The following is a 27,989-nucleotide window of genomic DNA, read 5'->3' as shown; positions in this document are numbered from 1 at the left end:
TGGCAAACCACTTCTGTATCTTTGCCCAAACGGGGTCGTGAAGTCAGACACAACTGAAATGGCTATAAATTGCATATATATTTATTTGTGTATAGTCTATGTTTGTAGCCTACAAACTCCTTCCAACAAATAGCAGTTATTAACTCTTAATGTGTACAAAAGAAGCTATGTGGTCAATTGGTTAGAAGGCCAGCCCTAAGTCAAGATTATCTAACTGCTTCTAACATATACTTGCTATGTGACTCTGGGCAAGTCACCTAACCTCTCAATGCCTTCAAGTAACTCACCATGATAATAAATTGCAGAGAAATTGTTGGTGTGCTTTAGTAGAAAGGAATTCCTCCTCACGGTTTTTCCTTACACCTATGAAAACATAGATATAATTTTTTAATGTGATGCACGAAGCTAAGATACTGAGGATGCAAAAACAAAATGAAACAAAATACTTGCCCTCAAGAAGCTTATATTCTAATATATACAACAAATAAATGCAAATGCAAGATAACTGAGGAAAGAAATAATATTAAGCAGTGGGTGGCTCAAGGAAGACAAACACCTAATCAAAGCCTTGTAGGATTCTGAGAAGTGGAGTATATTATGACTAGGACCTGTATAAAGTCACATTTGAACTCAGATCTCTTCCAGGCTGCCGGCCCAGCGTCTGCTGCCTATAGAAGGAGGGGTTTAGACTCTATGACTCCTATAAGTCCTTCTCAATTCTAAATCTCTGTTTATATCATCTTTCTCTGACTGGGAAGTAGTGACAATGGCAGAAAGAGAATCAAAATTCAAGTTCTGATTCTCAATCCAATGTTCTTTCCATCCCATTGCTGTTGCCTCCCTCACAGATAAATACTTGTTAATGGATTTCTGGGCACTTGTGAAGCCCTGCATTTCCTTCACCACTGAGGTGGGTGGAGTTGAGCTCTCTGACCAGCTTAGGACTGGCAGGGCTGCCTCAGAGTCCAGAGGCTTCCAAACAGGCAGCAAGCCATTCCTGTCACTGAGAACCCACCCCCAGGAACCCAAGCCCACCACCATCCCCTTGTAAAGTCTTTGATGGTTATAACAAGTCAGTGATTTTTTTTTATTATCAAATGCCACGGCCACCTAAGCTCTCGATGGAAAGCCCTCCATGGCATAGACCAGGGTGCATCAGGCAGGCCAGCAGTTATGGAGCTAAGCCCCAGGGCACTTCTTGGTGGCCTGCCCCAGCAGCTATAAATATTCACAGCTCATTTGAGCCACAACTGGAAATTGTCCTATCCTCTTCAGAATTCAGGCCCATGGAAGCAGTCGCTTCTCAGCAGCACGCTGGGGGGAAGGGGAGGGAAGAAGGTGGAAAGGGGGGCCTCGACAGTTGCCCAGCGCCAATCTGGGGTTGCTAGGCAACAGCACACCCTCATATAAAGAACGAAGGCTATGGAAGAGCTGACAATATTGTGGAATTGTGATCACAAGAGCAAACATGAAGGAGAGCAAATACAATCTGTTCAAAGAAGATCTTCAAAATTGAAATGTGATTTTAAAAAAATACTTAGCCAGTAGTTGGGTTCATATTAAACAAAGCCATGAAATTAATAAAGAAAGTTATTGCCTTTAAACAGAGAACCAGCCGTCTGCAAAATGTCAGTAATGTTTTGGTCTAAGCAAGAAAGGCTCACTCTGAGCCTTCATTTTCCCCATCTATAAAATGTGTGACTTGGGGGTTGGGGGAGGCTATAAGGTCCTTTCCAACTCTTAAAAAAAAAAACAACCAAACATATTCTCATTTTACATTGCCCATCTTCCTACATTCTTGGCTCCAACTAAATTGACCTGCTAACTGTTCCCTATATAGCTAGTTCTCACTTTATATAAGTGGACTGCTCTGTAGACCTCTAAAGTGATTTTTATATAGAAAGTTGCACTCTGGTGAAGGCTGACATACTGTTCAAGGATATGTGGGACAGTGGACAAAGAAGCAAGAACAGAAGGGGGAACACGAAGCTAGGGCCAGCCATAAGGGGTTTCAGAGGCAGTGGTTCCCACTAGGAAGTAGCAGTAGTGGGGTGGGGTGGTAAACAGATTTGTTCAGGCACTCTTCATGCACTTAGTCATACCCACTCTACTACTGTCTCCTTGCTTAGATGGATTTCCTAACATAAACATCCTCTCTCTACTCTAGGAAATTGTAACAAAAGAATCTATGATTCTTTATTTTTCTAGCTCTAGCTGAGCCCCCATCAAGGATAGTACTCTGGGAAAAAAAATTTCAGTTTTAAATCTCTCTTCTCTCTTCAGATGCTCTCCTCAACTGATTTCTCGCAACCACATTTCAAACAAATACACCAGGACCAGAAAATCCTTATCAGAGTTTGTTATTTTTTTAAAAAGCAAATGTTCAAAACAAATTTTAAGAAATAGGTTTTCTCTGTGCTCAGAGAAAAAAGATCTAAATTCCTTTGAGAGAGTCCAAGGGAAGAAGGGAAATACAGAATTACTACCTTGGAGATCTACAATGGAAGTTTGGAGATGGAGATTTTTGTCAAATGGAATACTGTCTCAAGGGCTATGAGAATATAGCAAATTTTCACCTAGTCAGTGGCTAGGTTCTACTTCCAACTCAATCAGGAAGAAACTTATTCACACTTCCTAACAGTATTCTATAGCATGGCCACAACTATACAAACAACTTGTATAAATAAGATATATATAGGATTAATTGGAGACAAACAATAGAAGAAAGCACTAGCATTATGAAGGGATAAAGAAAGGTTTCTAAAAGAATGTGGGACTTTAATTGAGACTTGAAGATGAACCCAGAGAAACTAGGATTCAAAGACGATGAGGAAGAAAAAACTATAAGCACAGGAGACAGTAAGCAAAAACATTCAGAGCTAAGTGTCTTGTTCAAAGAAGAGTAAGGAGCTAGTGATGCCATAGTGCATGGAGTGCTGGACCTGGAATCGAGAAGACTCATCTTCCTGAGTTCAAATCTGCCCTCAATCACTTACTAAATATATGATTCTGAGCAAATAACTTAACTCTGTTTGCCTCAGTTTCCTTATCTGTAAAAAAAAATAAGCTGAAGAAGGAAATGGCAAATTATCACTCCAGTAACTTTGCCAAGAAAACCCTAAATGCAGTCATATGACTGACCAATAAAGGAGGTCAAAATCACTGGGTCAAGGATTATATGACAGCACAATCTCTTCACCTCTCTGAGCCTCAACTTCCCCATTTACTAAATGAAAGACTTAGACTTGATGATCTAAGATGCTCTAGTCCTATTAAAAAAACACCAACTATTGAGCTTTAATGAACCTAGAGGAAGCAGCTAGATCCCTCTATTGGGCAGCAAATGGACCCATTTCTCAAGAGTTCATCTTGCTGAGTCATGCAAAACTTAATTAAATGTAGAAAAATGATGTTGTTTCATTCTTGGGAGAAGAACAAAAGGTTCCTTTTGCTAAGGGAGGTAAAGAAGGAATATGTCAACAGTGACAATTCACCATTTTTCATCTTGAGTCCTCTCATACTCACTGCAAAAGCTGATGCTGCCCAAAGCTACAGTTTCTGCCTCAGACATTCTATATCCTGTGCATAACAGCTCCCATCATACCAAATCAAGAAAAGGGCATTTCCCTCTGACCCAATTCATGCATATTCTCACAGAGCTTAGGTTGAATTGAATCCTCACTTATTTATAGAATAATCAGAATTATCCATACTATGGATGAGACATAAGACATAGAACCAGTATCATTAAGGTAGATGATCTCTCCTGGATTGTCTATGGGCTCCATAGTCTCTTCTCGCCACTAGATAGGAACAAGAGAGAAATAATAATTGATGTTCAATAACATTTTGTTTACCAAGCACTTCATATATATATATATATACTTCATGTAAGTTTTTTTAACAACCTTGATAAATAGATATCACAAGTTTTGCTATCCTACTTTATGGATTAGGAAACTGAGGCTTAGAGAGATTAAGTGATTTGACCATAGTTACACAAATGTCATTGGTAGTATTCAAACTCCTAGTCAGAGATTCTACTACTTCAAGAAATTCTGTGAAAGCTCTAGCTAGGTATACATTGCTTTTATAGGTTATAGTAGTCACAGGAATTAGAGCTAGAAATGATCTTAGAGATCAATTAGTCTGAATCTTTCATTTTGTAGATGATGAAATAAATACTGACAGAGTTGTAGTGACTTGTCTAAAATCACACAGGTTTTGTTCAGCAGAGCCAAGATTCACAAACCCAGGTCCACCGACTTCACGCATGGTCTTCAGCATCCTACCATACTATACAGGGATAACTAAGCTGACAGACAGCATAATCAAGACCTAAGAAGTGAGCTCAGACATGAGTACTAACCCTCAGTCTGCCAAGGAACTGGGAAAGAGTCAGCCACCAGGACACAAGGAACGTTTCACAGTCAATATGTTCCAAGAGGTTGGGTGGCAAATTCAGCTCTCTGATTAGTCTGTAGCCATGGTGATCTCCTCAAGCAACCCCACATTCCCAGCTCTGTCTGCTTCCTGGATGGAGCTGCTGTCAGTCTCAGAACATCAACAGTGAGACATGGAGGCTAACACACAAAGAGTTAACAATCCTACCATCTCTCCTTTCTGATCACTCCTGCAAGGATCTCCACATTAGTCACCTTAAGAACAAATCTGATCATATTTTCCCCTTGCCCCCTGACCTTGCTGTGGCTCCCCCTTGCCCAAAGCAGCAGTCTTGGAACATATTAATCATGCAATCCTATCAATAAAAAACATGCAAAAAGCCTTCCCTGACTTTCTTTCACCCTTTTTCCCCAGTTATCTTCCATCTATCTTGTAAATATGATATATATATGTATATGTGTGCATTTTGTCTTTTCCAACTATAAGTTCCTCAGTGGCAGGGATAGTTTGGTTTTTGTCTTTGACTCCCTGGGAGTACAGTGCCCAGCACAGAGTGCTCATTTGATGAGCATTTGTTGATCTCATTCATCTTCCACCTGTGCCTTAGCCACTGGCCTCTCCCAAACGTCCAGCCCCTTGTTCAGCCTTTGTCCATCCCCATGACTGTCAATACTTTCCCATCCCTTAAAGAGAGAGCTAATGGAAGGGGAAAGCATATGGAAGCTTTGATGGGCCTGTTGCTCACACTGACTCCCCAGATACTTCCACTTTCACTCACTTTGTCACCCCTATGTATTGGAAGCTACTGCCATTCTTAGCCTCTGATCAAGTGTTCTTGCTCCTGGCCTGGCTGCCCTAGTCCCTCAAGCAGCCTAAATTTGTCTCCACCACCACCCCATCCATATTTCCTTCACAATCTCCACCTCATTACCCATGGCTCTCCTGTTCCCATCCCAAGGCCCACTTCTGTCTGTCCTTTCTATGTCCCACAAACAGCCTACTCTACCAGCAATGCCCCAGCCCAACACTTGTGGGAAGTGGAGAGGAAGGAGCAATTATTCACTCTAATAGAGTTTTTCTAGAAATTCATTGGGCCACAGGGAAGACCTAGACCCTTATTTTCTTTATACATCCCCATAAATTACTTTGGTGTCCATAGTCCCCCCTTTGGAGACCACTGATCTATAGGATAAAGTCCTGGCTCATCAGCCTGTCATTCAAGGCTTTCTGTAACCTGGTGCCAATTTACCTATAATGCCTTCATTCATCCTTGTTAATCCCCTTCAAAAACTCTAGACTCAAGCCAAATTGGACTGGGTCTGCACTCCTGAACATGTCCTGTACCTTCCTGCCTTCAACCTTTTACTAGAAATTCTCTCTCCTTCTTAGACCTACTATTAAAATATCTATCCACCAAGACTCATCTCAAAAAAAAGTTTTTAAATAAACTTTTAAATTAAAATAAATTATATTTTAGAAAAAATAAAGGACTCAGCCCAACAGTCCTTTTTGTGGTGGCAAAATATTAGAAATTAAGGAAATGCCCATCATTTGGGAAATGGCTGAATAAGCTGTGGTATATAAATGTAATGAAATACTATTGTTCAATAAGAAATTATTTCAGTTAGATTTCAGAAAAACCTGGCAAGACTTGTACGAACTGATACAAAATGAAATAAGCAAGAACCAAAAGAACATTTTACATGATGATACCAGCAACATTGTGTGATGTTCAACCCAGCATTTCTCAAGCCTTTCTTCAAGACAAAGGACTCATAAAGGAAAACCATAACCAGATATCTATAACCAGTTAAAGAACTGATGAACTCTGAGTGTAGATCAAAGCATTTTTTCACTTAATCTTTCTTGTGGTTTTTTCCATTTTGATCTGTTTCTTCTTTCACAACTGTGACTAATATGGAAATGTTTTACATGATAGCACATGTATAAACTATATCAAACTGCCTACAATCTTTGGAAGAGGAAAAGGAAAGAGAGGGAACAGGGAAAGAGAAAATTCTGAAATTCAAAATCTTATAAAAATGAATTCTAAAAAAAATTTTTGACATGTAACTGGGGGAAAAAATACTATTAAAAAAAGAAAAGACTCAGCTCAAACACTACTACCTACATGACTTCAGTTTTTCTCATTTCCACCAATCAGAAATGACTTTTCTCTCAACAGACCTTCCTTGAACTGTGTTCCCTACTTCTCCAATGACATTTATTCTAATTTTTAAAAATATGCTATAGTTATTTGTGTCCATGCCATTAACTACCTCATATGATCTTAAGGGAGAAAATACCCCACTCAGTCTGTTTCCTTCTCTCTAAAATGAGGGAGGGAATAGACTCTCCAGTTCATGGTTGTTAGTTTCTTATCTCCCTTACTATTGTTTTAAAATTGAGGACAGAAAACACTTATTCACTTCCATTTCCCCCTCAATACCAAGCACCAGCTATGCACAAAGTCAGCCTCCACAATGTTAGTGACATTGAGTTTCTCATTCTTCCTGACAAGACAGAAATTTCTGTTGGTCCTCCAGTCCAGACTTTATAGCTGTACCAGACACAAGAGCCAAACACATTCACTTCATTTACATTTCACATTTTTCAAAAGATGAGGGAGACATATTGAAGAGAGCAGGAAAATGAAAATTGGAGAAAGTTAATAAATCACTTGGATATTGCTTTCTTCATACTCATAATATCAGCAGTGATAATAAAGTACTTGTTGGTCAGTGTGGATCTTCTCTATTCCAGATGAGAATGAGAGTGCATATAAGGCTAAAGGGCAGCTGCCAATAGAAACAAGGCTCTAGTGGTCTGACAGGTTCAGACTTAGGACATCCATAACACAGAAACCAGAAAGACCCAAAGAACAGGGTGATTCATTGGATCCCAGCAATACATGATGTCATAAAGTCACAGAATTTGAAATGGAAAGCATCAAGATGGCACAGTGGATAGGGCATTGAACCTGAGTGAGGAAGACCTGAATTTCACTCTCACCTCATTTACTAGCTAAGTGACCTTGGGGTAGTTATTGTACTTCTGTCTACCACAGTATCCTCAACTGAAAAATGAAATAATAATAGTATCCTATAATTAAATTATATTTTATTACAAAGATTAGGGTTATGGTGAGGGTCCAAAAAAAGACAATTATTTGTTAAGTGCTGAGCAGAATGTTCTATACATAGTAGGTGCTAAATAATTGCTTTATTTCTTCCTTTCTATCTAGTTTTCTTCCTTGCTCCCCTAACAGCCATCTAGTCCAACACATATCTAAAAGGAATCTCCACCATAATCTCAAAATTGGTAATTTACCTTTCCTAGCAAAAGAGAATCTATCATTTTTTGAGGTAGCCCATTCTGCTTTTGGACAGCAATGATGGTAAGGAAGGTAAGTTTTTGATTGTATGAGTTTTCTTCTGACATCCACCCTGAATTTACCTCTTTGCAGCCCATTGTCCCTATTTCTGCTCTCTGGAGTAAAACAAAGAACAAGCTTAATCCTTCTTCCACATATTTGAATGCAGTTGTCATGTACCATGGGATATAATAAATAGAGGACCAAGCCTGGAGTCAGGAAGACTCATCTTTCTGAAATGAAATCTGGCTTCAGATATTGAACTAGCTGTGTGATTCTGGGCAAGTCACTTAATCCTATTTGCCTCAGTTTCCTCATCTGAAAAATGAGCTATAGAAGGAAATAGGAAAACACTCCAGTATCTTTGCCAAGAAATGGAGTCACAAAGGGTTGGACACGACTGAAAAAACTGAACAATACCATCCTTCCACCCAGTTCTACCAAGTCTTTTTTTTCCAACCTAAACATCCCCAATTCCTTCACTAATCATCATATGATGTGGATTCAAGGTCTTTCACCATCTTGGTTCTCTTCTCTGAACATTCCTCAACTTATCAATGTCCTTTTTAAAGTGGAAGAGATAGAATGGAAACTTGGAACTAGTAAACAAATCAAGATTCAGGCTAGCAGTAATATTGGTTACAAGATCAGAGAAGAACTGTTAAATCAACTATGTCGAGATGCCAGCTCTGGGTCCAAAGACTCTGTTCTCTAACCCCTGCCTATGGCTGCATCAGCAGATGGGAATTTGTAGGCAGGCTCAGCAATAGGAGTTGGACAGAAGCAGGCCCAGTGAATCAGGCCAGTCAGGACAATATGCTTAAAAGACTGAAGTGGGCTTACTCTTTCAATTATTTGTATATTCACCCTAGTCACTAAATATTTATCAAACTTTAACAATTGTAGAACTTAATATTGGGTTGCTGGGAGAGACATTAAGGTAATAAGGCTCCTGTCCTCATGTAATACACAATCTAGTCACAAGAACAGTTTTATGTTCTGATCTTTATAAAATAATATAATTTAATAATATCATAACATACAATTATGTTATGCTAGAATAACAATATAATGTTGTAATATATCACATCATAAAATACAATAAAATTGGAAACAAAAATAGCCCTTTAATTTCATTGGTATAAGGAACTCTCAGCTGGGAAAATTCCTTTTAACTCATACAGATTGTTATCTTCTCTGCAATTTAAAATCTAAAAGTTGTCCAAAGAATTGAGAGATTAAAAATTCTACTAAGATCAGACAGCCAATATATGTCAGAAACCAGGCTCGAGTCTACATCTTCTTCATTACATTTAGCTAGTATAGAAACAGCTTAGTCAGGTTCTCTTTTTCTCTATTCCATAAAGACTTCATTAGTCATATACTCAAACCAATTTGTTTTTCTTTTAAATTTGATTAATCTTATTCTGAACTTAAGTAATAAATTAAGCATTTCCATAAAATGGTAGAAGAGGAAAAGATTATTGTACATGAAACCTCAAATCTGTTACATATAACTTTTGAATCTATAACAAAGTTATCATGTAACTTTCTTTTTTTTTCTTCTGTATCCATCTCTCTACCCTAGAGATGGCTACTATTAGACACATTTGCACACATACAATCAGATATTTATTCTAGATACAGCATCTTCCTTCGTAGGTTCTTTGTAGTTAATTTGGGTGTTTATAATAGTCAAAATAACTTAGTCACTCAAAGTTATTCTTAAAAAACAATACTGTTTTTACTTTATACAATGTTCTGCTCATTTCACGCTTCATTATTTCATGCAAGTCTATCCATGTTTTTCTCAGATCATAGAGTTCATCATTTCTTATATCACAGTAGTATTCTGTCACAATCATATACAGTTCTCTCTCTGCTTCCCTTCCTTGTTCCCTCCCTGTCCCTATCCCTGTCCTTCTCTCCTTCCCTTTCTCCTTCCCTCTTTCCTCTTCCCCCTCTCCCTTCCTCCTTCCCTCCTTATCTTTCCCTTTCTGTTTCTCTTCTCCTTTTCTCTCCCTCCTCTTCCCCTTCTCTTTCTCTATCTCTCTCTGTCTCTCTTTCTCTATCTGTCTCTCTCTCCCTTCCTCCCTCCATCTTCCTCTCCCTCTCTTTCTCTCTCACTCCCTTCTTCCCTCTTTCCCTCCCTTCTTCTTCCCTTCTCTCCCTCTCCCCCCTCTTTCTCCCTCTCTGTTTCCCCCCTTTCCTTCTTCCTCTCTCCTTCCCTCCATTGCAAAGTGTGCACTTCTTTGGTCTGATTCACTGTCAAATGCTATATTTCTCCCTTTGTCTGGCACTAGGAAAATGTTCCCAAGTTAACTCTATGCAAACAACTCTGATTTTAGGACCTGCCCTCCCATCTCTCCTTTTTGACTCCCTTTTATAGATTCTTTAGCAGCTGAGGTAGACAAGGCTTCAGCAGCCTTTTATAAATGCACCAAGATTGAGGAGGTTGGAAAAGGTCACAAAGGGTTGGAAGAACTGATATAGAACCAAGGGTTGCACTTGTGGATATTCATGAGTCATTCCACTAGGGGAACCTAATGTCAAACTGTGGGGGCAAATAAGTTGTATCTCCAAAAGTGTTTCCACTGTACTGGCAGGTAAGGGTAGTAGAAGTGCTGAAAATGGACACAAAGAACAGTTTTGAAAGGAAAGCCAGCTATCACCCTGCTAACTAAGAAAGACAGGTCAGCAGGAGAGAAAGAACATGACCTAAATCAAACCCCACTCCTTTTATTGGGTGAGGGAAGGGCACAACTGCAGCTGTGGAGGTAACCAGGGTAGTGTTCCCTTAACCAAAGTTCAAATCTGGCCTCAGACATTTACCAGCAGTGTGACTCTGGGAAAGTCATTTAATTCTAAGGACCTTCAAAAAATAAAATATAATATATTTTTAAAAACATACATACATGAACATCTGGGAATTCAAATACGCCAACTTTATGGGAAAAGAGGTGGGAACGCAGACAAATTATAGTGTGTCTCCCTTTCTCAATCAGACTTCTTATATAAAGCAATTGTGCTTGTTACTTGTCTAAGACTAGAAAGATAAATTGTCTAATGAGAGAGTAATTAAATCCTAATGTGAGCCAATGGTTCCCAGTTTTTTTTAGCAAGAAGAGCCATCTTAAATTTTTTTTAAGTCAAGAATTCTTCCTTATCCAATGAATGTAATTATATTATTAGTATCTGATTGGTTAATAAAATACATTTAAAAAACTACTCTGAATTCAGACATGCCTTGAAATGAATGGATTTTATTAATCACAGCAGCCTCTGCATATGCTTAAAAAATAGTATGTGGGAGACATATTATTTATTCAGTCCACAGAAGGTATGTTTGCATATTATACTAAGTCCTGCTGCATATTTTGTTGAAACTAAATAAAGATCAAAGGACCAATATTTAGTGTGCATGAGTTTATGGACAGCTTGCAATAATAGACATGTCCCATAGAGGTCCCTAGGGGTCCATAAATTGAAAATTACTGGCCTAGCCCATAAACCTGGTATTCTGCCCCACTCCTACAGTGGTATGAGTGAAGAATTCCAGATGTTACCCATCCACTAACTCCCTAAAAACTGAATGCAAAAAAAAAAAAATTTAAGGAAACTGCTACCCCTCCTCTCCTCAAAACTCCCCACTCTGGAGTAATTGATATAAGTTGTTTATAGGCTCAGAAAATAGTTGCATGACTTGTAAACCCTGACTTCTGAAATAGGGTCCCAGCAAGATCTGTTCATTCGTTTTACAGTGTCTGCCTCAAACTTCCTCTCTTCCCCCTCCTTGCCACATAAGTACAACAACCACACTCTTACCTGACAAGTACAGTCTCTTGGTCTATTTTTCTTTCTTTTCTTTCTTTCTTTCTTTTTTCTTTTTTTTTCTTTTTTTCCTTTTTTTTTCTTGCTGAGGCAATTGGGGTTAAGTGACTTGCCCAGGGTCACACAACTAGGGAGTATTAAGTATTTGAGATCAGATTTGAACTCAGGTCCTCCTGACTTCAGAGCTGGTACTCTATTCACTATAACAATTAGCTGCTCCTCTTGGTCTATTTTCAAAGGGTAAAAGAAGCAAACACTGTTTTTTTCTTGGCACTCTATCCACTGGGCCATCTAGCTATCCTTAGAGCTTAAAAATAGATTTTTGTAGTGGTGAGGCACTGGAAATTGAGTGGATGCCCCCATCATTTGGAGAATGGCTGAATAAGTTATGGTATATGAATGTTATGAAATATTATTGTTCTATAAGAAATGATCAGTAGGATGCTTTCAGAAAGACCTGAAGAGATTTACAGGAATTGATGCTAAGTGAGGTGAGTAGTACCAAGAGAACATTGTACACAGCAAAAAGATTATGTGATGATCAATTCTGAAGGATGTGTTCTTTTCAATGAGTTGATTCAATCCAATTCCAAATAGACTTGTGAGGGAGAGAGCCATCTACATCTAGAAAGAGGACTGTTGGGACTGATTGTGGACCACAATATATTATTTTCACCTTTCTTGTTGTTTGCTTGCTTATTTTTTTTTCTCATTTCTTTTCCTTTTGGATCTGCTTTTTCTTGTGCAGCAAGATAAATATGTAAATACAAGAATTGCACATATTTAACATATATTGGATTACTCACTATCTAAGGGAGGGAGGGGAAAGGAGGGAGAAAAAACTTTGGAACACAAGGTTTTAGAAGGGTAACTATCTTTGTGTGTGTGTGTGTGTGTGTGTGTGTGTGTGTGTGTGTGTGTGACTACTTGATTTTTTCCCCCATAAGCATACATATTTATATGATTATCTTGCTGCACAAGAAGAATTAGATCAAAAAGGAAAAAATGAGAAAGAAAATAAAATTCAAACAAACAACAACAAAAGAAGTGAAAATACTATGTTGTGATCCACATTCAGTTCCCACGGTCCTCTTTCTGGATGCAGATTGCTCTCTTCATCACAAGATCATTGGAACTGGCAGGAATCATCTCATTAATGAGAACAGCCACATCCATCAGAATTGATAATTTTATAGTCTTATTGTTGTCATATATAATGATTTCCTGGTTCTGCTCATTTCACTTTGTATCAGTTCATGTAAATCTCTCCAGGCTTCTCTGAAATCATCCTATTGGTCGTTTCTTACAGAACAATAATATTCCATAACATTTATATACCATAATTTATTCAGCCATCCTCCAACTGATGGGCATCCACTCGGTTTCCAGTTTTTTGCCATTTCAAAAAGGGCTGCCACAAACATTTTTGTACATATGGGTCCCCTTCAAAGGATAACTATCTTTACATAGATTTTGAAAATAAAAAACCATTATTTTTTTAAAAAATAGAAAGGAGAAATTAGGGCAAGGGAAGGTGAAGACTTGGTTGAACTGAAAGATCTCCAAGGGATCTTAGGATACCAGGTTGAAGTTATACCAAAAGTGCCAGGATGAGTGCTTCTACTCAGGGGCACCAGCTTGCCTGGCCCAGTGGTATAGGCACTATCCAATCAAAGGAAGCTGGCCAGCAATAGGAAAGTCTCCACCAGAGGTCATATCTGAGTGAGCATTTGACTAAGGTAAGGGACTAAGGGAGAATGAATGATGGAAGTGTTGTTTATTTGAGGTGATTATATTTCTCTAACCTTAGCAGTAAAATGAGACATAGCATAATCCTCTACAAAAGGACTTCTTACCCCGTTTTTGTCACAGACTCTTCAGCTATTTGGTAAAGCCTATGTGCCAAAATAATGTTTTTAAATATGTGAAATAAATACAGGGAATTACAAAAGAACCCAGTAACCATCTTTTTTTAAAAATTCACAAATCCTCTATCTATCTGATATCTAGTGGCAGATAACAGTTCAGTGGATGGAAATCTGGCCCTGGAGTTAGAAAAACCTAAATTTAAATCCAGTCTCAGACTCTTAACTGGGGTGTGTGTGTGTGTGTGTGTGTGTGTGTGTGTGTGTGTGTGAGAGAGAGAGAGAGAGAGAGAGAGAGAGAGAGAGAGAGAGAGAGAGAGAGACCCTAAGCAAGTCAGTTAACTTCCATTTGCCTCATTTTTCTCAATTGTCAAATTGGAAATAATAATTTCCTGCCTTTCAAAGTTGTTGAGAGGATCAAATGAGATCATATTTGTAAAATACTTAGCACAATACCCAGCACATAACAGGACTTACACAAATGTTTTATACCTTTCCTTTTATCTACCAACCCCAGAATGAAAATCCCTGCTCTAGTGGAAGAAATATCCCTATTGAGTCCACATGGCTAAAAAGAAGCCTACAGTTGGACTGATATGACAAGAGCACATTTTTATCTGGCAAAATAGTTTTGGAAATGGTCAACCAAATTTCCTATGCTCCATAGGTCTGTCTTTATGGTTCAGCTAATTATGGGAAAATATCCCTTCACCATCTCATTATATCCAAACTCCCAACTCCCAAGGTTCTCCTTTCCACAAAGGTTAATAACTAATTCATGCTATAAGTATGTGTGAGTGATAGATGCTTATTGGGCTTATTATCCACAGAGCTGTCATTGTGGTGGCAGTTGTGGTTATTGTTTGACCTTTGTTCTTTTTTTTTGGGGGGGGGGGGAGGAATAAGACCTGATAAGATATACACATTTAATAATAATGCACAAATTAATGTATGCTGTGAAACCATTCCAGAGTGGCAAGTTTTATTAGCCATGGCTCCAAATTTTACACACAGGTCTCCATTAAAGATAACCAGACTATAACATAATTAGTCATGGATTTTTTTAAATAACTTTTTATTGACAGAACCCATGCCAGGGTAATTTTTTACAGCATTATCCCTTGCATTCACTTCTGTTCCGATTTTTCCCCTCCCTCCCTCCACTCCCTCCCCCAGATGGCAAGCAGTCCTATACATGTTAAATATGTTATAGTATATCCTAGATACAATATATGTGTGCAGAACCGAACAGTTCTCTTGTTGCACAGGAAGAATTGGATTCAGAAGGTAAAAATAACCTGGGAAGAAAAACAAAAATGCAAGCAGTTTACATTCATTTCCCAGTGTTCTTTCTTTGGGTGTAGCTGCTTCTGTCTATCATTGATCAATTGAAACTGAGTTAGATCTTCTCTTTATCGAAGAAATTCACTTCCATCAGAATACATACACATACAGTATCATTGTTGAGGTATATGATGATCTCCTGGTTCTGCTCGTTTCACTTAGCATCAGTTCATGTAAGTCTCGCCAGTCATCTCTGTATTCATCCTGCTGTTGACCTTTGTTCTTGAAGACAAACACGAGACTAGGAGGTGATGACATGACATGCAAGTGAATTGGGTTTGAGGGAGGGAGGGCTGCAACCCCAGGGTAGTTGGATCTTAAAAGAAGAGGTAGGAGCTGTTTAACAATTAAAAGATGTTGGGAAGGGAGGAACAATTTTGGTTTTTTCTTTTGTTAGTTATGTTGGAGTCAAGAAGGACTGCTACTTGGGATGATTAGGATAATAACAAGACTATTCAACTACCCAATAACTTGGTAAAATAGAGAATGCTAGACTTGGACAGTGGAAAGATAGAGCCAGCTTTAACCACCAAGCTGATTGTTAAATTTTCAGTGTGAGCATTTACACCTCAGAAATTGACAAAACACTACAAATCAGAATTTGATTTATTGTTTTAATGATTGTCTAGACTTAATAAAGTGATAGAGAATATGTTAGCAATGTGAATTAAATTTTAAAATGTATTCTGCTTATACTTTTTGGAGAGCCAGTTCTCAAGCATTTAAGTCAGTGACTTAAAAGTAAGAGGAGATCTAGGTTGAAATCCTGCCCTTAACATGTGACAAATCAATTGAGTTTTCTGAATCCTGCCTTTCTTCTTTTGTAAAATGAATGAATGAATACCTGTAATACTGACCTCAGAGAGCTAATCAAAGAATTAATAAGAAAAAATGTATTATAAAAATTTTATTAAAACAGATACAATATATAAAACCTTAATGCGCCATGCAAATGTTTACTGTTATCTATCAAGGGGATTGATCTTTAGCCTGGGAACTAATAGGTTAACTAAGAATTGAAGCCCCAAACAAGTGAAAAAAACGGTAGAGAGCACCCAGCTGTCCTCAATGAATTCAAATCATCGTCATCAAACAAAGTACACTCTAAGGATGTAATTACTGAGCAATGTTATGATCTTTGTAAATTCAGGAAGAACAGAACAATGAGAAAATGGCAGATGTCCTGATTTTTAAGAGAAAAAGGAGGGAGGGAAGGAGAGAGAGAAGAAGAGAGAGAGAGAGAAAGAGAGAGAGACAGAGAGACAGAGAGAGATAGAGAGAGAGAGAGACAGAGACAGAGACAGAGACAGAGAGAGAGAGACACAGAGAGAGAGAGACAGAGAGACAGAGAGACAGAGAGAGACAGAGACAGAGAGAGACAGAGACAGAGAGAGAGACAGAGACAGAGAGAGAGAGAGAGACAGAGAGACAGAGAGACAGAGAGACAGAGAGACAGAGAGACAGAGAGAGGTAGAAGGAGGAAGGTGGAAGGGAAGAATGAAGGCCTTTAGAAAGGGAAGCATTAATCAGTGAGAAATAGCATAGATTCATCAAGAACAAGCCATGCCATATTAAATTAATTTTTATTTATGGCACAACAACAAAGATTGTACACCAGGGAAATTTTATAAATACAGTGAACCCAGATTTTAGCTAGGCATTTGACAAACTCTCTTGTGATACACTGATGGACAAGATATAGAGATGTCAATTAGGTAATAATAAAAACGTTAAACAACGTACTGTCAGGAACTGATCACTATACTACTTCCTTACAGACCACTTTTCAAGTTTACACAGAAGCATTATTGCTTCATTAGGTTAATTTCAACCTGAAAAACTAGGGGAAAGTTAGATCCTTGGTCTTATACTAGCCAAAATAAAAATATCTTGGGAGATGACATGCTTTTTGAATTTACAAATGATATGAAACAGGGAAGGATAGCTAACAGAATAGATGTCAGAGTCAGGATCGAAAAACATCTCAATGGTCATATTTTGTAAGATGAAATAATACAGATAAAATGTAAATTTTGGCATGGAAGTTCAAATAAGTGAGTTCACAAATAAAGGATGAGGAAGGCATAGCTAGACAACAGTTTGGGTGAAAATCTGGGATTTTTAGTAAATGGAATATCCAAAATGAGTCAACCATGGTACATAGTGAAAAAAAAAAAATCAAACCTGTCTCAGGTACTTTTTGAAAGGAATAATGCCCAGATCAAAGAAGGAGATACTGTATTCTATTCTAGGCAAACCACATCCAAGACATGGGCTCTCTGTTTTAAGGAAAGACATTGACAAGTTAAAGTACATTCAAATGAATGCAGCCAGGATTGTGAGGGGGCTAGAGAATGTGCCATTCAAAGGATCATTTGAGGGGACTGAGAATGTTAAACCTGGACAAGAGAAGATTTAGAGGAGACAGGAGAGCAAGTGTTTGAAGGACAGTCATGAAGAAGAGGAACTAAGCATGTCCTATTTGGCCCCAGAGAATCGAATAAGGAACAGTTCAACTCAACAAATATTTAACAATTTAACAATACATAAGGCACTTACTTCAGTGCAAGTTATGGAGAAGTAGATTTAAGCTTAATATAAAAAAGAACTTGTAGGAAAGAAGAGGATTTTTGCTAGTCTTTCATTCCCAATTTTTAACCATTCATATTGTTCCCCTTTCCAAGACTCAGTTCTGTAACCAAGTATAACTTGTCTCCCTATAGTCTATCCTATAACTATAAAAGAAAGCTATGTCTCCACCTTGGGATCTTTCATTAATTGAGGCAGCCATTAGATACACTTTATTATCAAGTTCATTACTTGCTAATAAATTGTTATATTAGCCATTTATACCCAGAGAGAGAACTGTGAATGTGGATCACAATATAACATTCTCACTCTTTGTTGTTGTTTGCTTGCATTTTTTTTCTTTCTCATTTTTTTTTCCTTTTTGATTTGATTTTTCTTGTGCATCAAGATTATTGTATAAATATGTATGCATATATTGGACTTAATGTATATTTTTATCATGTTTAACATATATTGGATTTCTTGTTATCTAGGGAAGGGGTGAGGAGAAGGGGGAAAATTGGAACACAGGGTTTTGCAAGAGTAAATGTTGAAAATTATCAATATATTTCTTTTGAAAATTAAAAAGCTTTAATAATTTTTTTAAGTTTTTATTCCAAATGATTCATGAAGCTATGCACATCCAGAGAAAGAACTATGTAGTCTGAATGCAGATAAAAACATGCTATTTTCACTTTCTATTAGTTTTTTGTTTTCTCTTTCTTGTGGTTTGTCTCTTTTGTTCGGATTCTTCTTTTACAATATGACTAATGTGGAAATATGTTTAACATGGTCATACATATATAACCTATATCAAATTATTCACTGTCTTTGGAGAGGAAGGAGAGAAGGAGAAAAATTTGGAACTCAAAATCTTATAAAAGTAAATGTTGAAAATGTCTTTACATGTAATGGGGGGAATAAAATATTAAGTATAAGTAAGGGGTAAAAAATTGTTTCTTGCTTGAAGGAAAATTAAAAAAGGACTCTTTGACAACCACAACTGAGCCAAGGGGAATGGGCTGCCTTAGAAGAAGACATTATATTTTCCCTCATTATAGGTCTTTGAGCAAAAGCTAATTGCCTACCTGATATGTATATTGTAGAGATTTTTTTTCAAATATAGGTAGGAATAAATGGCCTCTAGAGTCTTTGATTCTACCAACTAGCAAACATTTACTAAACACCTAAATGTCTTAGTGTTTAGTCTATGTCTAGGGTCACATACTAATCACTGTAGAAAAACAAGACTCTCAAAATGCCATGGCTCAGTGAGATTGAGAAGAAAAACATATCAATTAACTACCTTGTCTTGGCTATATGAGAGGCCTAACTTAACAAGGGAATCTGTTGGCAGGACCTGATATGTACTCTAGGCACAGAGAGCTAAAGAAGCTCCAACAATATCAGATGGAAAGTATTGGGTGCTAACTTCAATTGAACCACTAAACAGCTGTGTGGCTTTGAGTCAGTCATCCCCCCATTTCTAACCCTCAGCCCCCTTATTGATAAAATGAAAGGGAATATATCGGGCCCAATGGCTCTTCAAGATGCCTTCTAGCTCTGACATTCTGGGAAGCTGTGTCTCTATTTCAATTTCCTCCAAATGCTTCTCTTTCTCTATCATAACAAGAGCTTTAGGTAGTAGCTGGATAGGCCAGATAAGCTAATCCAAATGATTGGTTGAAGGCTGAGGTTCTGAACATCAGGTCTTGGCCACTAATTGTTCTAGGAGAGGGCACCCAAGGATGAACATCTAGAACTAGAGCTTTTAATCTGAGGTCTGTGAACTTGTTGGATTTTTTAAAATATATTTTGATAAGTATACTTCAATATAATTATTTTCCTTCATAATCTTATGTATTTTATTTTATGCATTTAAGACCATTATTCTGAGAAGGGATCTATAGGTTTCAACAGATTGGCAAAAGGAATTCACAATACAGAAAAAGGTTAAGATTCAGGTCAAAATTCAGAGGTACCACTACATACTTCTCAGACTGGCCAAAATGACAGGAAAAGATAATAATAAATGTTGGAGAGGATGTGGGGAAACTGTTATATATAAGTTATAGTATATGAAAGTTATTGGTTATAGATGGTTTCAGAGAGACCTGAAGATACTTGCATGAACCGATGCTAAGTGAAGTGAGGAGAACCAGGAGATCTTTGTTCACAACAACAATAGGAATATGCAGTGATCAATTCTGATGGACATGGCTCTTCTCAACAATGAGATGATTCAGGCCAGTTCCAATGGTCTTGAGATGAAGAGAGCCATCTATACCCAGAGAAAGAACTGTGGGAACTGAATGTGGATCATAACATAGCATTTTCACTCTTTTGTTGTTGTTTGCTTGCATTTTGTTTTCTTTCTCATTTTTTTCCCTTTTTGATCTGATTTCTCCTGTGCAACATGATAATTATGGAAATGTGGATAGAGGAATTGCATGTTTAACATTAAAAAAAAAAGTTTTGTAAGAAAAAAAATACCTGGTTGAGGGGTAAGTATGAAACCAAGAGATATCAATCCATAAGACAATATATGAATATATTGATCATGGTTCAAACTGGGTCTTGGATGCAAAATATAAACAGAACAAAGTAGATAGCAGGCAAAGATCCAAGAAGAAAGTAATCAGTAAAAGGTAAGATAATCAGGCAGATGGCACTGAGAGATAAGGTCAGGGTAGATACTCTGCAAGAGCAGGACATCCACTAACTAGAAATACTAGGAAACTAGATATGAAACCTACTGGAGAACTGGAGCACCAGTGCCAAAGGAGAACCAGATGCTGAGTCAGTGAGCTGGCTCAAGCCCCCTTTTATCCTCTATGCTTTTTCCCTTCTCCTTGTTTCTGACACAGAGTCTGCAGATTTGGGTTCAGTAAGCATTAGAAACAGCTGGACAAAGCATTCCATTAACATCTCTTCTGCCCTCCTGGGGACAAGCTAGGAAGGCCTCACCATAGCCTTGATACATGGCCCCCTCTTGTCCTCCACAGGAAAGGGCAATACCCAGATTCTCCCTCTGGGGCCGTTTCACATGGTCGATGAGCTACAAGCACCAGGCAGACTTCAAACTCAGTGACCTTTCCTTCTGAGCCATTTCTTTGCTGTTAAAAAGCCCCTGGGACAGCAGTCTTGTGTATTTTTCCAACTAAAAGTCCACTTAGGAGAGCAAGAAAAATGAAGACAAGCTTTAAAAAAAAAAAAAAAAAAAAAGAACCCTCCTGTGTGTGCTAATAAGTTCCCCAAAGTTTGTCCAGGCACTTAAGCTCCCTTGCTGGCGTGAGAATTAGTTCACAAAGGTTTGCACAGGGAAGGTCCTTGAACAATTTCTAAGTCTCTCCCACTCTGGCCCATGGCCTCCAGTTTCTCCCTTTCAATTTCTCCCCTTTTGAAAGCAATACTTCCTAGTAGTAGTCTTCTTCTCTCCAATTTTTCCCAGCTGCCCCTCTCCCAGGCTCCCTATTCTAGTATCCTCTGCAATCCTTTGTCTCAAACCTATGAGATTAGCAGAGAAATCACAAAATCAGACTCCCCCAGATTCAGCATATTATGATTTTCTCCACTTAATTCAACAAACATTTAAGTGTCTGTTGGGGTTAGATACAAAATTTAAACCATCAACTCTAAGCATTATACAGAGTCTGTACTCTCACTAGTGGTTTGGGACCCTGAGATGCAGTTGACTATTCCTTATCAGCATTCTATGGCTCATCCTGATGGTCTTTCATTCATAACCTCCTAAGTCTGTTTCCCCTCCCCACCCTCAACAATCAACCAGTTGACTTCATTAGAAAAAGTTTTTCATTGAGAAGGTACATATAAACAATTGGTACAAAATATTCCTCCTTAACTGGATGCACTATATCTTCCTTCACAAACAAGATTTCTGGATTGGAAATTGAGCGGATGCCCATCAGCTGGGGAATGGCTGAATAAGTTGTGGTATATAAATGTAATGGGATATTATTGTTCTATAAGAAATGATGAGCAGGCTAATTTCAGAGAAGCCTGGAAAGACTTACATGAATGGACACTAAGTGAAACACCCAAAAACAAGACAATGTTGTATACATTAACAAGATTATGGAATGATCAACTGTGATGGACTTGGGTCTTCAATATTGAGGTGATTCAAGATAATTCCAATAGATTTGTGATGAAAAATGCTATCCATATCTAGAGAAAGAACTATGGAGACTGAATATGGATCAAAGCATAGTATTTTCACCTTTTTTGTTGTTTTTGTGCTCTTGTGTGCTTATTTTTTTATTTCTTTTGATGACTTTTTTTACATGATGAATATGGAAATATGTTTAGAAAAATTGTACATGTTTAACTTGGGGCAAAGAGAAAGGAGGGAGAAAAATTTGGAACACAAAGTTTTGTAAAGATGAATGTTGAAAGCTATCTTTGCATGTATTTGGAAAAAAATAAAATACTATTAAAACAGATAAACAAGATCCTTGGGAAACATGGGTTCAAACTTAAAATGTGATGAAAGTGAGTGTAAGGAACACATGTGTCCTGATTCTCAGGACTGGAAATCTCCCTCCGTTTTCATAGAGTCCTACTGATGTTCCAATCAGGCCCAGGGTCAATGAGTCCAATGAATCCATGGCTGGCATTTCTTTCCACAAAAATGAGCTCATGCCCTGAAGCTGCCACCATTCTCCAGGGAATGTATTTCTAACTCTAGTGCTTAGCAGAGTGCCTGGCATAGAGCAGCCACTTAATAAATGTTTCCTGGTTGATTGATTCGATCAACAGCCATTTTCATTGCAGCTAGTTACTACATCTCTGATGGCTGCTATTCCTGCCACCATTAAGTTCCTACTGATTATGGAATTTCTACCTCTGGAGGTCACTCAAAAAAAAAAAGTGCCTGAGCACTTCCATATTGAAATACTAATTCACCTAAGAATAGAAAAAAATAATCTCAAAGAAGTCCCAAGTTATTATGATTGGGTCAATCCTTTTTGTTGCATCCTCAGCTCTGGCTCCACAATCTCTAAATCCCCAGTTCTTATGGTTCTGAAACTAGTGGGAAAAAGTTTTTGTCATCATCAGTTCTTATGATTCTGAAACCAATGGGAAAAGTTTTTTGTCATCACGCAGTACCAGTCCTTAAGTATATATGTCTGGAAATGGGCTCCCCTCAAATTTCCAGAAGGTATCTTGAACTAGAAACAAGCAGGGAACAATTATGAAATCTTCAAGACCATTCCCTCATAAACCAGACCAAGTTCATTACACTCTTTCTCCTGTTAAATATTTGCTATCCTGTGCAAATCAGCAGGGGTGTATTTTGAACCCATATGCCCATTCCAAAAACTGGATCCCTGTTGTCAATCAATCAACAATTATTTATTCAATATTAACTATATGCCAAGTATTGTGCTAGGAGATACTAGCACAAAGAATGGAATCCGCAATGTTTGACTTCTAATGGGGGAGACAACAAGTACATATAAAAATATATAAACATAAATGTAACATTGATAAATACATATAGGTATACACACAATATATATATATGTAATATATATATTGCATTTTCAAATCTCTTATCAAGTGTTGTAGATACTAGCTCTGAAGTCAAGAGAATCTGAATTCAAATTCAAACTCAAGCACTTAACAGTGACTGTGACTCTGAGCAAGTCCCTTAACCCCAATTGCCACCAAAAAAAAAAAAATCCATAACACAGATTACAGATAGAAATCACAGTTACTTCCATAAACAGAGTTTTGCATGTTTAACAAAAAACTTTTTTTTTGTTTGTTAAAAATGAAGTGACCAGTAGACATCTATTAGCTTTACAATAAGGGATTTATTAGGAAGTTAAAGCAAGAACAATTAGTAGAAAATATTTCCTCCAAACTCAGGTGTATTCTCCCCTGCACATATAATATCTCTGGGAGAATTAGGCCTAAATATCAAGTACAATAATAATGATACACACACATAGAGAACACATGTGTTACACATGTGACAAACACTCCTGACTCCTGGCCTCAGAAGACTTTTTTTTTTCCTTCTTGGAGTTGTCATGAATTTTATTGTGAGTTATGAAGGTGGTGGTGGATAAGATACACTCCCCTGTTCAGCTGGAATGTATCTTCAAAGGATCTCTGCAGCAAACTTCATGAGAGCCCTACAGAAGAATAAAAGACATCAAGGCCCTATAATTCCAGTGTTGTGAGTTGTCTTGGCCAAATGAATTTTCTATATATGGTCCTTGTTATCAATATATTTTACATTCATACCCACTCTTTCTCTTGAATACTCTGTGTCTGTTTGTGGAAGATTTGGGAGAAAATGCTTTATAACAAAAGTTCTTGCTAGACCATTTGAGCAAAGACCTTACTAAAAAACTGAGTCTAGTAACTGATCATTAAGAGAAAACACAATGGAAGCTCATGAACAACACTATTAGAAGGATATTTACTCACAGGACTGTTCCTAGAACTCTGAGAGTAGTAGCAGTCACCCTTTGGAGACCCATCTGCCAGTACCAGTGTGAGTTAAGTTAGCAAAGTAAGCCTAGAGGAAGGTGTTCCATGTAAATAAGGAAAATAATATTTGTTTTACCTACTTCACAAGATTACTTCAAAGAGCAAATGAAATAATATATAAGGAAAGTCTTTCAAACCTTAGGAGAACATCATTATTATCATAACAATTATGATGAAAACAACAGTTATTTCAGCAGTTCCTTTTCCCTTCTTTTAGGATCTTTGTCTTCACTAGGTCCCCTACAAACCATTTTAAAAAGGAAAGTTCAGTCTACATAGGGATCTACATAGAGATAGTTTCATTCCAGGTTCAAACCCTGTGTGATGCTCAATAGTTGTGGGACAGTGGGCAAGTCACTTTATCTCTCTGAACTTAAATAAATTCAGCCATAAAATTGGGATGCTAAGTCTTGCTTTACCAACTTAACATTTGGGTGAAGAAAGTTTCTCTTCCAAATAATTAAGAAGATACATCATCTAGATATTCAGGACTGCTGCCTTCCAAAGTACCCTATCCATCAGATGATCCAGCAGTCTTGTGTGAAGTCAGTACTAGAGAGCAATATTTTGTCAACAAAATTGTCAGAAATTCTCTCAATCCTATTTTAGCCATAGTTTTAGCTTCCTTTTTTCTTTTTTTTTAATTTTTTCATTTTATTTTTAATTTATGTAATAAAACAAGTGTTTCCATAATATAGTATAATAAAAAAGATGATTGCACATGAAACTGCAAATCCATTATGTATAACTTGCCATTCCCTTTAAATATGTAATTAAGTTATAGTATAATTTTTTTCTTCCTTCTCTATCCTAGAGCTGGCTTCCATTAAACACAAATTATAGATATACATACACACATAGCTATACATATGTATATGTGTACATGTGTGTATCTATATAAAAATGTATATATTATGTGTGTATATATGTATATGCAAAATCATTCTATTTATTAATTCTTTCTCTGGATTCAGATAGCATCTTCCTTCATATGTCCTTTCTGGTTGATTTGATTTTTTAAAAAGTCAAAATGACTTATTCACTCACAGTTGTTCTTAAAACAATATTGCTGTTAAGAATTAAATTAACTTCCTTTTTTTCCCTAAGAGCTATAGCTTTCCCACCCTTTTCTTTGTGTCCTCACCCAGTCTCTAGAAATGCTCTGAGCTGTGACATTCTCAAGAAGTTTAGGAGAAAGAAGACCCTAGGGTGATAGATTTAGAGCTGAAAAGACCTTAGAAACCAACTAATCCAACCCCCTCATTTTACAAATGAAAAAAACGAAACGTTATGAATGAATCAATGAATGAATTTATAATTGAACTAAAAAACTAAGCTGCAAGGTTAGATGAATTGTCCCAAGATCACACAGATGACCTTGTGACAGAGGAAGAACTTGAACCTAGCATCTCTAATTCCATATCCCGCACTCTGATGGATCCAAGGGAAAGAGAAAGAGCTGGGTAATTTACACACTGGTCAGAATGACAATTCAAGGAAATCATGAATTCATTGGGACTGAGAGATAGTTGTACTTTTATACAGCAAAAGCTATAGACTACATAGGCATAGGAAGTCACTAGTAGATTGATTCCCCCCATCTATGCCATGGATTATGCATCCAATTGTTTCTATTTTAGGGTCTCAACTGTATATAGAATCCTATGTGTATGATTTTCAGTTTCTATTAGATAAAATATAAATTCCTTACTTTGGCATCCAAAACTTTCCACATTTTATCTCTTATCTATGACTTATCTTATTGTCACTCTATATTGCTTCAACCATTCTACATTACAGAAAAGATAGACCAGAGAAGATAGAAGTCTCATCCATATATCTACATATACATATATAAGCATAAATGTATGTATGTATATATATGTATGTGCACATACACATACAGAGAGGAAGAGAGAGGAGAGGAGAGATAGAGATAGAGACATACAGAGAGAAACTGCCTCTAGGACTGCTTCCCGAATTCCATTCTCACTAGCATGTTGAATTCCCAGAGGAATGCTCATTTCTTCTCCTCTGAGAATTCCATGGGTAACCCTGAGGGGCTCTAGTATCCTCACTGATGTGTCCCCCTTAACTATCAGCCAGTTGATATCAATTGCTTTTACAAAAGGGATTTCTTGAGAAGATATAATAAAAAAAGTACAAAACCTTTCCTTCAAGCAATAGGGGTAGTTTCTTTTTGTGCACTTAAGGCTCCTTGGGAGAATAGGCTCCAATATAAAGAAAAATGCAAGGTGGGCACATGTGTGAATAATATGTATACAAAGAACTACCTCTTGGTACTTGTCCCTAGAATACCTTTTTCCTTTCATTAAATCCTCCATTAGAAAAATCAATCTGCTCCTGAGATGGATCAAACAGGTTATTCAACTGCTTGTTGGGCTGGGCTGGTCCATTCCCCTAAGTATTCATAAGGTCATTGCCTAAACACACTTAACTCAGAGTAATCTAATAAATATCAGTGAAGAATAAACACAAAAAAAAAAAAAAGAAAGAAAGAAAGAATAATCATAAAAATACAGAGGTGACATGTGCTCATGGCCATCACTGACTACCTATGAAGATATTGGACAGCCACCCTCCCAACTCCACCTGACTTAGCTCTAAGTAGTCCTGCCTCTTTGTAGTTGCCCAGAACAAAAAGAAAGAGATAGACCTGTCATCCCTTTTGCATGCACACTGGCTTCTTGCAGCTGGGCAACCAAGCAGAAGACTTTGTTATCACAAAGTTCCCTCCCTGAGTCACTCATGGCTAGAAACCAGATCCCTAAAGTTTCTATATGGCAGCATTAAAAATCAGGGAATATATCTCTTCATGCTTCAGGGATTATCCCTCACAAGCCTATCCATCCATGATACATATGATACATATACATAGTAAGTACAAACTATTAAGAGAGGGAAAGAGGAGGTGATGAAACAAGGAGGTTCAGAAAAGGCTTGATATGGGAGATGGGCAGCAACACTGGACTTGGAGTCAGGAAAACTCATCTTCCTGAGTTCAAATCTGAGCAAGTCATTTAATCCTTTTTCCCTCAGTTCTTTCTCTGTAAAATGAGTTTGAGAAGAAAATGGAAAATCAGTCTAGTATCTTTGCTTTTTTTTTTTAAGCTGTTTATTTTTAAAACATATGCATGGATAGTTTTCAACAATCACCTTTGCAAAACCTTGTTTTCCAATTTTTTTTCCTTCCCTTTCCCCTCCCCCCTCCCCTAGACAGCGAATAACTCAATATGTTTTACTTATGCAATTCTTCTATACATATTTCCATAATTATCATGCTACACAAGAAAAATCAGATCAAAAAAGGAAAAAATGAGAAAAAACAAAATGCAAACAACAATAAAAAGGTGAAAATACTATGTTATGATCCACATTCAGTCTCTACATCCCTCTTTCTTAATGCAGATGGCTCTCTCCATCACAAATCTGAATCATTTTGCTGTTGAAAAGAGCCATATCCATTAGAATTGTTCATCATATAATCTTGCTGTTGCTATATCATGTTCTCCTGATTTTGTTCATTTCCTTTAGCATCAGTTCATATATGTCTCTCCAAGTCTCTCTGAAATCATCCTGCTAATCATTTCTTATAAAACAATGACATTCCATAACATTCATGTACCATAGCTTACTCAGCCGTTCTCCAACTGATGGGCATCCACTCAGTTTCCAGTTTCTGGCCCAAAAAGGGCTGCCACAAATAGTTTTGCACATGAGGGTCCCTTTGCCTCCTTTAAGATTTCTTTTGGATACAGGCCCAACAGAGATACTGCTGGGCCAAAGGGTAGGCACAGTTTGATAGCTCTTTAGGCCTAATTCCAAATTGCTCTCCATAACGGTTGGATCCGTTCACAATTCCACCAACAATGTATCAGTGTCCCAGTTTTCCCACATCCCCTCCAATATTCATCATTATCTTTTCCTGTCTTTTTAGCTAGTCTGAGAGGTGTGATGTTACCTCAGAGTAGTCTTAATTTGCATTTCAAATTCTGTTCAATAATAATTTAGAGAATTTTTTCATATGAATATAAATGGTTTTAATTTTTTCCCAATAT

This window comes from Antechinus flavipes, chromosome 2 (genome assembly GCF_016432865.1).
Source record: "Antechinus flavipes isolate AdamAnt ecotype Samford, QLD, Australia chromosome 2, AdamAnt_v2, whole genome shotgun sequence".
NCBI lineage: Eukaryota > Metazoa > Chordata > Mammalia > Dasyuromorphia > Dasyuridae > Antechinus > Antechinus flavipes.
Note: the sequence above shows the minus strand (reverse complement) of the source record.